The sequence below is a fragment of the Elephas maximus genome, chromosome 13 (genome assembly GCF_024166365.1).
Source record: "Elephas maximus indicus isolate mEleMax1 chromosome 13, mEleMax1 primary haplotype, whole genome shotgun sequence".
Lineage (NCBI taxonomy): Eukaryota > Metazoa > Chordata > Mammalia > Proboscidea > Elephantidae > Elephas > Elephas maximus.
Window position 1 is genome coordinate 45,582,188 of NC_064831.1, and position 14,410 is coordinate 45,596,597.

Sequence of the window (14,410 nt, forward strand, 5' to 3'; positions counted from 1 at the left end):
TTGGGTTGTTCGTCTTTTTGTGGTTGAGTTTTAACAGAATCCTTTTTTTTTTTTTATAGATTTTAGAGATCAGGCGCTGGTCGGAGATGTCATAGCTGAAAATTTTTTCCCAATCTGTAGGTGGTCTTTTTACTCTTTTGGTGAAGTCTTTAGATGAGCATAGGTGTTTGATTTTTAGGAGCTCCCAGTTATCGGGTTTCTCTTCATCGTTTTTGGTAATGTTTTGCATTCTGTTTATGCCTTGTATTAGGGCTCCTAACGTTGTCCCTATTTTTTCTTCCATGATCTTTATTGTTTTAGTCTTTATGTTTAGGTCTTTGATCCACTTGGAGTTAGTTTTTGTGCATGGTGTGAGGTATGGGTCCTGTTTCATTTTTTTGCAAATGGATATCCAGTTATGCCAGCACCATTTGTTAAAAAGACTATCTTTGAAAACATTCTGCATCCTACTTTGAAATGTGGCATCTGGGGTCTTAAATGCTAACAAGCGGCCATCTAAGATGCATCAATTGGTCTCAACCCACCTGGATCAAAGGAGAATGAAGAACACCAAGGTCACACGACAACTATGAGCCCAAAAGACAGAAAGGGCCACATGAACCAGAGACTTACATCATCCTGAGACCAGAAGAACTAGATGGTGTCCGGCCACAACCGATGACTGCCCTGACAGGGAGCACAACAGAGAACCCCTGAGGGAGCAGGAGATCAGTGGGATGCAGACCCCAAATTCTCATAAAAAGACCAGACTTAATGGTCTGACTGAGACTAGGGGAATCCGGGTGGTCATGGTGCCCAAACCTTGTGTTGGCCCAGGACAGGAACCATTCCCGAAGACAACTCATCAGACATGGAAGGGACTGGACGATGTGTTGGAGAGAGATGCTGATGAGGAGTGAGCTACTTGTATCAGGTGGACACTTGAGACTGTGTTGGCATCTCCTGCCTGGAGGGGAGATGGGAGGCTAGAGAGGGTTAGAAACTGACAAAATTGTTACGAAAGGAGAGACCGGAAGGGCTGACTCATTAGGGGGAGAGTAAGTGGGAGTATGGAGTAAGGTGTATATAAGCTTATATGTGACAGACTGACTTGATTTGTAAACGTTCACTTAAAGCTCAATAAAAATTATTAAAAAAAAAAAAAAAAGACTATCTTTTCCCCAATTAACTGACACTGGGCCTTTGTCAAATATCAGCTGCTCATATGTGGATGGATTTATATCTGGGTTCTCAATTCTGTTCTATTGGTTTATGTGCCTGTTGTTGTACCAGTACCAGGCTGTTTTGACTACTGTGGCTGTATAATAGGTTCTAAAATCAGGTAGAGGGAGGCCTCCCACTTTCTTCTTCTTTTTCAGTAATGCTTTACTTATCCAAGGCTTCTTTCCCTTCCATATGAAGCTGGTGATTTGTTTCTCCATCACATTAAAAAATGTCGTTGGAATTTGGATCGGAAGTGCATTGTATGTATAGATGGCTTTTGGTAGAATAGACATTTTTACTACATTAACTCTTCCTAACCATGAACAAGGTATGTTTTTCCACTTACGTAGGTCCTTTTTAGTTTCTTGCACTAGTACTTTGTAGTTTTCTTTGTATAGGTCTTCTACATCTTTGGTAAGATTTATTCCTAAGTATTTTATCTTCTTGGGGGCCACTGTGAATGGTATTGATTTGGTGATTTCCTCTTCAATGTTCTTTTTGTTGATGTAGAGGAATCCAAGTGATTTTTGTATGTTTATCTTATAACCTGAGACTTTGCCAAACTCTTCTATTAGTTTCAGTAGTTTTGTGGAGGATTCCTTAGGGTTTTCTGTGTATAAGATCATGTCATCTGCAAATAGAGATAATTTTACTTCTTCCTTGCCAATCCGGATGCCATTTATTTCTTTGTCTAGCCTAATTGCTCTGGCTAGGACTTCCAGCACAATGTTGAATAAGAGCGGTGATAAAGGGCATCCTTGTCTGGTTCCCGTTCTCAAGGGAAATGCTTTCAGGCTCTCTCCATTTAGGGTGATGTTGGCTGCTGGCTTTGTATAAAAAAAAAAAAAAAAAATTTTATTTTATTTTATTTTTTTTGTATAGATGCCCTTTATTATGTTGAGGAATTTTCCTTCAATTCCTATTTTGCTGAGAGTTTTTATCATGAATGGGCGTTGGACTTTGTCAAATGCCTTTTCTGCATCAATTGTTGACATCATGTGGTTTTTGTCTTTTGTTTTATTTACGTGGTGTATTACATCAATAGTTTTTCTAATATTAAACCAGCCTTGCATACCTGGTATAAATCCCACTTAGTCGTGGTGGATTATTTTTTTGATATGTTGTTGAATTCTATCGGTTAGAATTTTGTTGAGGATTTTTGCATCTAAGTTCATGAGGGATATAGGTCTGTAATTTTCTTTTTTTGTGGTGTCTTTACCTGGTTTTGGTATCAGGGATATGCTGGCTTCATAGAATGAGTTAGTTAGTATTCCATCATTTTCCATGCTTTGAAATACCTTTAGAAGTAGTGGTGTTAACTCTTCTCTGAAAGTTTGGTAGAACTCTACAGTGAAGCCGTCCAGGCCAGGGCTTTTTTTTGTTGGGACTTTTTTGATTACCTTTCCAATCTCTTTTTTGTTATGGGTCTATTTAGTTGTTCTACTTCTGATTGCGTTAGTTTAGGTAGGCAGTGTTTTTCTAGGAATTCGTCCATTTCTTCTAGGTTTGCAAATTTGTTAGAGTACAATTTTTCGTAATAATCTGATATGATTCTTTTAATTTCAGTTGGGTCTGTTGTGATATGGCCCATCTTGTTTCTTACTCCAGTTATTTGTTTCCTTACCGGTATTTCTTTAGTTAGTCTGGCCAATGGTTTATCAATTTTGTTAATTTTTTCAAAAAAACAGCTTTTAGCTTTGTTAATTCTTTCAATTGCTTTTCTGTTCTCTAATTCATTTAGTTCAGCTCTAATTTTTTTTATTTGTTTTCTTCTGGTGCCTGATGGATTCTTCTGTTGCTCGCTTTCTATTTGTTCAAGTTGTAGGGACAGTTCTCTGGTTTTACCTCTTTCTTCTTTATGTATGTGTGCATTTATCAATATAAATTGACCTCTGAGAACTGCTTTTGCTGTGTCCCAGAGGTTTTGATAGGAAGTGTTTTCATTCTCATTGCATTCTATGAATTTCTTTATTCCCTCCTTAATGTCTTCTATAACCCAGTCTTTTTTGAGCAGGATATTGTTCAGTTTCCAAGTATTTGATTTCTTTTCCCTGATTTTTCTGTTACTAATTTCCACTTTTATGGCCTTGTGGTCCTGAGAAGATGCTTTGTAATATTTCGATGTTTTGGATTCTGCAAAGGTTTGTTTTATGACCTAATATGTGGTCTATTCTAGAGAATGTTCCATGTGCGCTAGAAAAAAAAGTATACTTTGCAGCTGTTGGGTGGAGTGTTCTGTATAAGTCTATGAGGTCAAGTTGGGTGATTGTAGCAATTAGGTCTTCCGTGTCTCGATTGAGCTTCTTACTGGATGTCCTGTTCTTCTCCGAAAGTGGTGTGTTGAAGTCTCCTACTATAATTGTGGAGGTGTCTATCTCACTTTTCAGTTCTGTTAAAGTTTGTTTTATGTATCTTGCAGCCCTGTCATTGGGTGCATAAATATTTAATATGGTTATATCTTCCTGTTCTATCATCCCTTTAATCATTATGTAGTGTCTTTCTTTATCCTTTGTGGTGGATTTAAGTTTAAAGTCTATTTTGTCAGAAATTACTATTGCTACTCCTGCTCTTTTTTGCTTGTTGTTTGCTTGATACATTTTTTTCCATCCTTTGAGCTTTAGTTTGTTTGTGTCTCTAAGTCTAAGGTGTGTCTCTTGTAGGCAGCATATAGACGGATCGTGTTTCTTTATCCAGTCTGAGACTCTCTGTCTCTTTATTGGTGAATTTAGTCCATTTACATTCAGCATAATTATAGATAAGTATGTGTTTAGTGCTGTCATTTTGATGCCTTTTTATGTGTGTTGTTGACAATTTCATTTTTCCACTTACTTTTTTGTGCTGAGACGTTTTTCTTTGTAAATTGTGTGTTCCTCATTTTCATAGTAGTTGAATTTATGTTTGCTGAGTCGTTATGTTTTTCTTGGTTTTTATTTTGAGTTATGGAATTGTTATACCTCTTTGTGGTTACCTTAATATTTACCCCTATTTTTCTAAGTAAAAACCTAACTTGTATTGTCCTATATCGCCTTGTTTCCCTCTCCACATGGCAGTTCTATGCCTCATGTATTTAGTCCCTCTGTTTGATTATTGTGATCTTTTACATATTGACTTCAATGATTCCCTGTTTTGGGCATTTTTTTTTCTTTTTAAAAATTAATCTTAATTTGTTTTTGTGATTTCCCTATTTGAGTTGATATTAGGATGTTCTGTTCTGTGACCTTGTGTTGTGCTGGTATCTGATATTATTGATTTTCTGACCAAACAATTTCCTTTAGTTTTTCTTGTAGCTTTGGTTTGGTTTTTGCAAATTCTCTAAGCTTGTGTTTATCTGTAAATATCTTAATTTCGCCTTCATATTTGAGAGATAGTTTTGCTGGATATATGGTCCTTGGCTGGCAGTTTTTCTCCTTCAGTGCTCTATATATGTCATCCCATTGCCTTCTTGCCTGCGTGGTTTCTGCTGAGTAGTCTGAACTTATTCTTATTGATTCTCCTTTGTAAGAGACCTTTCTTTTATCCCTGGCTACTTTTAAAATTTTCTCTTTATCTTTGGTTTTGGCAAGTTTGATGATAATATGTCTTGGTGGTTTTCTTTTTGGATCAATCTTATATGGGGTTAGATGAGCATCTTGGATAGATATCCTTTCATCTTTCATGATGTCAGGGAAGTTTTCTGCCAACAGATCTTCAACTATTCTCTCTGTATTTTCTGTTATCCCTCCCTGTTCTGGAACTCCAATCACACACAAGTTATCCTTCTTGATAGAGTCCCACATGATTCTTTCTAAGGGTTTCTTCATTTTTTTTAATTCTTTTGTCTGATTTTTTTTCAGCTATATTAGTGTCAATTCCCTTATCCTCCAGCTCCCCCATTTTGCATTCCAATTGCTCAATCCTGCTTCTCTGACTTCCTATTGAGTTGTCTAATTCTGTAATTTTACTGTTAATCTTTTGGATTTCTGAATGCTGTCTCTCTATGGATTCTTGCAGATTATTAATTTTTCCACTATGTTCTTGAATAATCTTTTTGATTTCTTCAACTGCTTTATCAGTGTGCTCCTTGGCTATTTCTGTAGATTGCCTTATTTCATTTCTGAGGTCATCCCTGATGTCTTGAAGCATTCTGTAAATTAGTTTTTTATATTCTGCATCTGGCAATTCCAGGATTGAATCTTCCTTTGGGAAAGATTTTGATTCTTTAATTTGGGGAGTTGTAGAAGCAATCATGGTCTGTTTCTTTATGTGGTTTGTAATTGACTGCTGTCTCTGGGCCAACTATAAGATATTGTAATGATTTATTTTATATTTGCTCACTGAGTCATATCTTGTTTTGTTTTCTTTCAATATACGTATATGGGCTACTAGATTGCGCTGTCTTGATTGTTGTAGCCCTTTAATCACTTATGTCCTATTACCAGCTGGTTTGGGCTGTTACCAGATATATAAGCCTACAAGTCCATTCACTATTCTTGAGTAGAATCTGATTTTGGGTCATCAAGTGTGTGGTGCAGACTGTCACCTATCCACCTAGAGGAGTAGTCATGTGCACCAGATTCTAGTACCAGCAGGGGGTCACACTCCGGGGGGGCAGGGTGCTGACAGGCTTCCCCCTAGTGCCAGTGAGGTAGGTGTGTCTCTATTCCTAAAGCACTTTGGTTGGTGGGCTCTGCAGCTGTACCTTAGGCACCCAATGCATGCACCTCTATAGATTGGTAGGTGTCACCATCCTCAGACCCTTAAGGCATGAGGCTAGGTGGTCTGGGGGGAGCTTCAGCCCTCAGTTCCCTATTGTGGGTCAGTGAGGGCTCTGTTGAATAAGCAGAGATATCAGACCTGGAAAACTTGTCTTTCCAGTAATCTGCTAAAACAATTACAGTCAGATCCCTATCAGAATTGCCTTTGCATTATAATAGCCACCTTGTTCCCTGTAGGGATGAAAGCCAAGACTGTGGATCTCATATGCTTGGCTGGAGCTGGTTCTGTATTTTTAGTCCAATTTCGGGAAGTCAGGGAAGGATTTTTGGTCCCTGGGTTTTTTGTAGCTGCTTCTCTCAGGCCTGGAGAACGGGTTAGGAAAAGACCAAGAAAAAGGAAAACAGCAGAGCACTTCACTCTCCAGCTCAGGAAATTCCAATGTTAATGAAGCCGCCTGGGAAGGGGAGGGGAGGGATCAGATAGATAGGAGAGAGTAGCACCCAGGAATATAGACAAAGTTACTCATCTTGCTTGGTGATGACTGTTTTATCTGAGATTCTCAAGGGGTGTGTAGCCTGTGTGCATTGGCTGGGTCGAGATTGCCCCCCGAGGGTCAGGCCCACGTTCTGTGCTTGTGCTGTCTCAGAAGCTGTGGTCAGTTCCTCTGCTCCCAGTCCAAAGCCCAGAGCCAAGGTTTCCCAGCTGGGCCACCACACTCCAGGCTCCAAAACCAGTCACTGCCTCCTGGTGACTTCTCCTCCTGTCAGCCGCGTTGCTGCGCTGCCTGCGTGCACTGGTTGGGCTTCCCCCAAGGTCACTTCTGGGGGCTAGGGCTGCGTCCCGTGTTTGTGCTGTCTCAGGATGCCGTGCTCAGCTCACCTGCACCCAGTCCAAAGCCCGGCACCAAGGTTTTCTGACTGGGACGCTGGCTCCAGGATCGGAAAACAGTCATTGCTTCCCCGTGGTTGCTCATTCTCAGTATCTGTCACTCAGGTCAACTCTTTAGATCTGTGTTTGATGGTCAGGGTTCATAGATTGTCATGTACATGATCAATCACTTATTTTCCCGAGTCTTTGTTGCAAGAGGGATCTGAGGTAGCTTCTACCTAGTCAGCCATCTTAGCCCCACCTCTCCACTCTGATTCTCCAGTCTTTTGATTTATGGTGGGAATGACAACTGATCTGATGGCAATATTTATTAGTCGCTTGCCTTTAGCAGGTCTTTCCAAAACATTCAACTTTCAGAGAAACAGTTCTCTTTTCACACGTATAATTCTTTGTTTTACATAATATGCAACTAAATTACATAATTACAACAGCAAGTAAAACTGGTATAAAGAGCTTTGGGAACAAATGCAACTGACTCCTGGGAAGCATAGAACTCAACGGGCAGGAACAAAGTTTCAGTTCTGGGTTTTGTTTTGTTTCGTTTTTTATTTTCATTGTTAACAGATGTTGAAATTTATCAAAAGCTTTTGCTACATTTATCAATATAACCACAGGCTAGCTCTTGTTTATTCAATTAATATAGTGAATTACATTAATAGAATTTCTGAAGCTAAACCATCCTGACATTCCTGGGATTACTCTTCTTGACCATATTTTTAATACACAAGTAGATTGTGCTGTGTTATTATTTAGGAGTTTCACACACACTTCATAAGTAGACCTGTTATGATCTTTCCTTTAGCCATCTTTACCTGCTTTAAGGGCAAAGTAGCTTTATAAAGGAGTCCCTGGTAATGCAAATGGTTAAGCACTTGGCTGCTAACTGAAAGGTTGGAGGTTCGAGTCTACCCAGAGGAAGCTTGGAAGAAAGATCTGGTGATCTACTTCCAAAAAATCAGTCACTGAAAACCCTATGGAGCAAAGTTCTACCCTGACACACATGGAGTCACCATGTGTCAGAACTGACTCCACGGCAACTAGTTGACCCTTATAAAATGAGCTGGGAAGATTTCCTCCCTTGTATAAACCAAAAAAACTCACTGCCATTGAGTCGATTCCAATCTATAGTGACCCTAGAGGACAGAGTAGAACTGCCCCATAGGGTTTCCAAAGAGCAGCTGGTGGATTTGAACTACCAAACTTTTGGTTAGCCACTGAGCTCTTAACCACATCCAAAATATTATCTTTTCAATACATAATCAATATAAAAAACCAGTTGCTATCAGCTTGATTTTGATGCATGGCGATTCCATGTGTGCCAGCGTAAACTATGCTCCATAGAGTTTTCAGTGACTGATTTTTCAAAAGTAGATTGCTGGGCCTTTCTTTGAAGGCATCTCTGGGTAGACTCCAACTTCTAACCTTTTGGTTAGCAACTGAGTGAATTAACCATTGGTAACACCCAAAGATGTAATCAATATAAAAACATATTAATGAGATAGTTTATATCCATTTTTTTATTACATCTTCAAAATTTGGTACGTATTTCACGTTTATAGCACATCTCAATTTTGGACTAGCCACCTGAGGCTAGTGACTACCACATTGGACAGGTCTATATGCAGATGACACAGCCTTGCTTGCTGGAAGTGAAGAAGACTTGAAGAACTTACTGATAATGATCAAAGACTACAGCCTTTAATACGGATTACACCTCATCAGAAAGAAAACAAAAATACTCACAACTGAACCAATAAGCAACGTCATGATGAATGGAGAAAATATTAAAGTTGTCAAGGATTTCATTTTACTTGGAGCCAAAATCTACGCCCATGGAAGCAGCAGTCAAGAAATCAAACAACATATTACATTGGGCAAATGTGCTGCAAAAGACCTCTTAAAAGAGTTAGAGAACTAAGATGTCACTTTGAGGACTAAGGTGCACCTGATACAAGCCATGGTATTTTCAATTGCCTCATATGCATGCAAAAACTGGGCAATGAATAAGGAAGACCAAAGAAGAATTGATACATTCGAATTATGGTGTTGGGGAAGAATACTGAATATACCATAGACTGCCAAAAGAACAAACAAATCTGTCGTGGAAGAAGTACAGCCAGAAAGCTCCTTAGATGCAGGGATGGTGAGACTTCGTCTCACATATTTTGGACATGTTATCAGGAGGGACCAGTCCCTGGAGAAGGACAATATGTTTGGTGAAGTACAGGGTCAGTGAAAAAGATGAAGACCCTCAATAAGATGGATTGACACATTGGCTGCAAGAGATCTCTTTATAAAGTGTTAAAAAGTGAAGATGTCACCTTGAGGACTAAGGTGGGCCTGACCCAAGGGATGGTGTTGTCAATCGCCTCATATGCATGTGAAAGTTGGACAATGAATAAGGAAGACTGAAGAAGAGTTGACGCCTTTGAATTGTGGTGTTGGCGAAAAATATTGAATATACCATGGACTGCCAAAAGAACAAAAAATTTGTCTTGGAAGAAGTACAACTAGAATGTTCCTTAGAAGCAAGGATGGTGAGACTACATCCCACATACTTTGGACATGTTATCAGGAAGAATTTGTCCCTTGAGAAGATACGATGCTTGGTAAAGTAGAGGGTCATCAAAAAATAGAAAGACCTAATGGTCTGACTGAGACTAGAAGGACCCCAGTGGCCGTGGCCCCCAAATCTTCTGCTGGCCCAGGACAGCAACCATTCCCGAGGCCAACTCTTCAGACATGGATTGGACTGGACAATGGGTTGGAGAGGGATGCTGGTGATGAGTGAGCTTCTTGGGTCAGGTGGACACTTGAGACTATGCTGGCATCTCCTGCCTGGAGGGGATATGAGAGGGTGGAAGGGTTAGAAGCTGGCAAAATGGACATGAAAAGAGAGCGTGGAAGGAGAGAGCGGGCTGTATCATTAGGGGGAGAGTAATTGGGACTGTGTAGCAAGGTGTATATGGGTTTTTGTGTGAGAGGCTAACTTGATTTATAAACTTTCACTTAAAGCACAATAAAAATTATAAAAAAAAAAAAAAATAGGAAGACCCTCAACGAGATGGATTGACACAGTGCCTGCAACAATGGGCTCAAACATAATGATTGCGAAGATGATGCAGGACCAGGCAGTGTTTTGTTCTGCTGTGTATAGCGTTGCTATGAGTCAGAAGCAACTCATCAGAACCTAACAACAACAGTGTTCAGAACTGTTCCATACTAGTCTGCTATTTCCTACACACTGAAATCCACACAGCCACACTCTTTGCCTCAGGTTTTCTCAGAGACTGTTTTTATTAGTGTTCCAGACCCATTGGCTTCCCTCTGGCTTCTGTGGCATATTAGTGCTGGGTTAGGGAGGGGGAACCAGCAGCCCAGGCTGTTAATCATTTATCAGATATCAGAAGTCTCCAAACAGGACTGGGGGATTTTTGTACACACACTGTTCTTGGCTAGCCAGAATGAAAATCAGAGAGCATTGCAATGACTCAGTCATCTCCACACTCATTCTTACCCAAGTTTCCCCTCCGTTGATAGTTTGGGTTTTCCACAGCTTCAAAAGCAGGGAAATTGAACAGAACATCCAAAGGTATCAAATATGCTCTCAGGGCTGTGAAAAGAAACAACAGAGTAGAACACCTCCACTTCCAGGGTCCCCAGAGAAAAGACCCACTTCCGAGAAAGACCCTCCTGAGATACAGACATACTAGATAATTCTTGAATAGAGACCACTTTATTCCCATCTATTAAAAGGAAGAGCCACTTAGTGCTACACTTCAAACATTCTCTTCCCCTGCATGCTGAACACTGGAGTTTCAGCTTTCATCTTCACTTCTGAAGTCCTGATTCACTAACATCCTAATGAAAATTTATCATCATCTTTAAAATACTGTAATCCAGATATCAGCTGGCATTGCCCTATTTCTTAGTAGCTAAATTTTTTTTTTTTTTAGATAAAGAAAGATTAACATCTCCATTTTATGGATTATAGAATAACTGAGTGGCATTCACAGGATTTCTGCCTCTTTTGGGCGGGTGTGCTCATTCTCTAACGACTGCCTCTTCACTCTGCTCAGTGAATAGCTAAGATCAGGGGTCCCTTCCCCTTTCTAGGGAGAAGAAAGGAAGGACTAAATGGCAAAATGAATGAACAAGTGAACAGGTTCCACGTAAACCAAATAATGGGAAAGACTGTAAGTGTTATTAAAACCAAATGGTGCAGGAAGAAGAGAGGCCCAGACAGATGCTCATTTCCTTGGTTGAGAGATGTGCTGCTGAGAGTCAAGATGCAAAGACAATTACTGTCGAACTCCGTCCTACAGTCTGGCCAAGTGAAATATTAGACGAATTTAGGCATTAGCACATTTTGGCCAGGAGCCACAGAACTAATTGTTACTCGTCGTTTGTGCCTTTTAAGATTGCACCATTAAAACCTACATTTTTAACATAATGAATTAACATCTGTGAGCCCCACAATTAGAGGATATAAACTTGAAACAAAATGAACCCGTTGCCATGAAGTCAATTTCAACTCATAGTGACTCTATAGGACAGAGTAGAACTGCCCCATAGAGTTTCCAAGGAGAGCCAGATGGATTTGAACTGCCAACCTTTGGTTAGCAGCCATAGCACTTAACCACTATGCCACCAGGGTTTCCAGACGGAGGATGGTCTAGCAAATTTTTAAAAATTACTTTTTAAAAAAAGGAAACGAAGAAGTGGAATCAGTCCAGGAAATTACTCAATTGCTTCTCTCTAGGACCAATTCATATTTTCTCCCTGTCTTTTTAAATGTTTTTTGGTCATAAAGCCACCCCTCTTCAGCCTCATCTGACCCTTATCAGCCAGACCACACTGACTAGCCTTCATATTCCGGATGTCCAGTCATTAGGTACACATGAAGATGAGTTTTTTCCCTAATGAGCAACAGAACAACACTAAATGTGTTTGTCTTAGTCATCTAGTGCTGCTATAACAGAAACACCACAAGTGGACGGCTTTAACAAAGAGAAATTTAGTCTCTCACAGTCTAGGAAACTAGAAGTCCGTATTCAGGGCACCAGCTCCAGGGGAAGACTTTCTCTGTCAGCTCTAGGGGAAGGTCTTTGTCATCAGTCTTCCCCTGGCCTAGGAGCTTCTCAATGCAGGGACCTCAGGTCCAAAGGACATGCTGTGCTCCAGACTCTTCTTTCTTGGTGGTATGAGGTCCCTCTCCTCTATGCTCACTTCTCTCTCTTATATCTCAAAAGAGATTGACTGAAGATACAACCTAATCCTGTATATTGTGTCCTGCCTCATTAACATAACTGTCTCTAATCTTGCCTCATTACCATCATAGAGGTTATAATTTACAACACATAGGAAAATTATATCAGATCACAAAATAGAGGACAAAGATACAATACTGGGAATAATGGCCTAGCCAAGTTGACACATATTTTGGGGGGACACAATTCAGTCCATAACAGTGTCCATGAGATAATAACACACAGTAGCTAGGAGGACAGGTTCTGAAGTCAGATTTCCAGATCCAAGTCCTGAATCTGTCATTTAATTGCTACATAATTTTCAGCAAGCTATTTAACCTCTTAAATCTCAGTATTTTTAGCAGTAAAACACAGATAATGATAACACAATGTGCTGGAAAAAAGATAAATTTGAGGATTCGGAAAAGTAACGGCACTGCTTGTTTCTAAAAAAGAGTCACGGTTGGTGATCGCTGGGATCATTCCAATTTCAGCATATTGCCTGTGGAGGGAAAATCAGGGTTCTTCAAACAGAAAGGCTCTCAACATCTTCAGTATTTAAAAACTTGGATTTACTTGAACTTTTAGGTTTGACATCTGCCAAAGTTTAAGCCTGTTTTCTTATATAATCAAAACCTGGGTACAGCTGGTATTCATAATACATCTGTATTACTCATAATTGCTTCAAGCTTCATTTTAGCATGACTAAGGATAATCATAATCCTTTGAAAAGTCCATAGTTTATTCTGTTTAAAGCCACTGTTAGAATTAATGCATTTTCATTTTCTAGTTTCCATTCAATTACTCTGAAATCAAATGTGTATTTCTTTTGATTGTGTCAACTTTTATCTTTCATTCCACATACCATGGAATAAATTGGATTATCTAGTAGATAGAAATAGATTTATGGGGTTTGGTTGCCCCATCCCTTAGAAATCCTTAAAATAATACCACATTTATGCAAAGGTCATATGTGAAGTAGCTTCAGCCATCTGGGTGGAGGCTAAGAACCCACAAGATCAGTCTCTGGCACAAAAAGTAGATTGCTCATTGCTACTTTAGCTGCCCAGCAGGCTTCTATTGCTTCTTTAATGCCAACTATTCACAGATGCAACCAGCCAAAGGCATACACACTCTGCTACAGGGTAGGAGGTCACCACTACCAGTCCCCCACAAAGATATTCATCATTCTCTTTCTAGGCATCTTCTCACACTTGCCGTCCTTCTGCCTTGGAAATCACTTCCCTGGAAATGGTGAGAACTCCTCAATAAAACTTCTTCTTTCCCACTTACAGCAGAAGAACACTTGGCTCTACTCACCTCTCAGTGCACTTTCAAGGCACTGTTCCCTAAGTCTTAAGGAGAAGAAAGGGGTCAAAGAATGAAATAATTAGCGCTACTGCCTTTCCTTTCCCTATATACCCCTACAAAAACTCCCACTGATGACCCCAGCCCTCCCTAGTGCTCAGCTTTCTTGATAGAAGGACTGTAGTCAGTCCCATCTTGATGGAAGATCTTGCTTCCAAAACCAAAGCATCTGTCATACCTCCCCCCACAAACTTCCACCAAGAGGGAAATCCCTTATCTCTGACTCCTGAAATCAGCTTCCCTGTACCTCTATCCACAACCACTCCCCTCAGTATCTCACCCTCCAGAAGAGGATGTGCAGGTCACCTGAGGCCACTTAGTCATGGCATCCTCAGGCTTTGACTGAGCCAACTCTCCTCCTAGATGTCTAAACACACCCCTTGCTAAGGTCCTGAGTGGCTCTAGCTCATTGGGTTATACCCTTATTGCTGAACTATGCACATCTTAGGACATAGGTCTTGGTACGTGTCCACTGCATGCAGGGCAATGCTCCTCTCCACCCGTCTGTAAGATATGGACATCTGCAACAACCATGCCTGAGACAGGCAAGAGGCCCTGATGCAACAGAGAAATGCCTAAGGCTCTCCTGTGTCACAGCCAAAGACTCACGTTACCACAGGCTTTCTATGGCCAGTCTTCTACCATATAGGACAGACCAGACACTAATGGCACCCAGCGATTATTAACAAAAAGGTGAGCTCAAAACAGAATTCTATTGAGAATGAAAATTCAGATTTTAAGAACTTACATCAAACCTCAATCATATGTAATCCATAGAGAGAGGTGCCCTCTGTACATCATCTGACCAACAATGCTTTGATTGCCTATGAGATCCAGCGTTCTGGTGTGGCGTATAGTAAAAGACCACTTGGGAAATTTATTATAAAACAATTTGTATCTTCAGCATTTATAGCTAGAGAGCTGAAACACGTCAGGTTTTCAGAGCAAATGGTAGGTGTGCTTTAGCAACAGCAGGATTTACAAAGAGTTTAACACTATTTCATTCC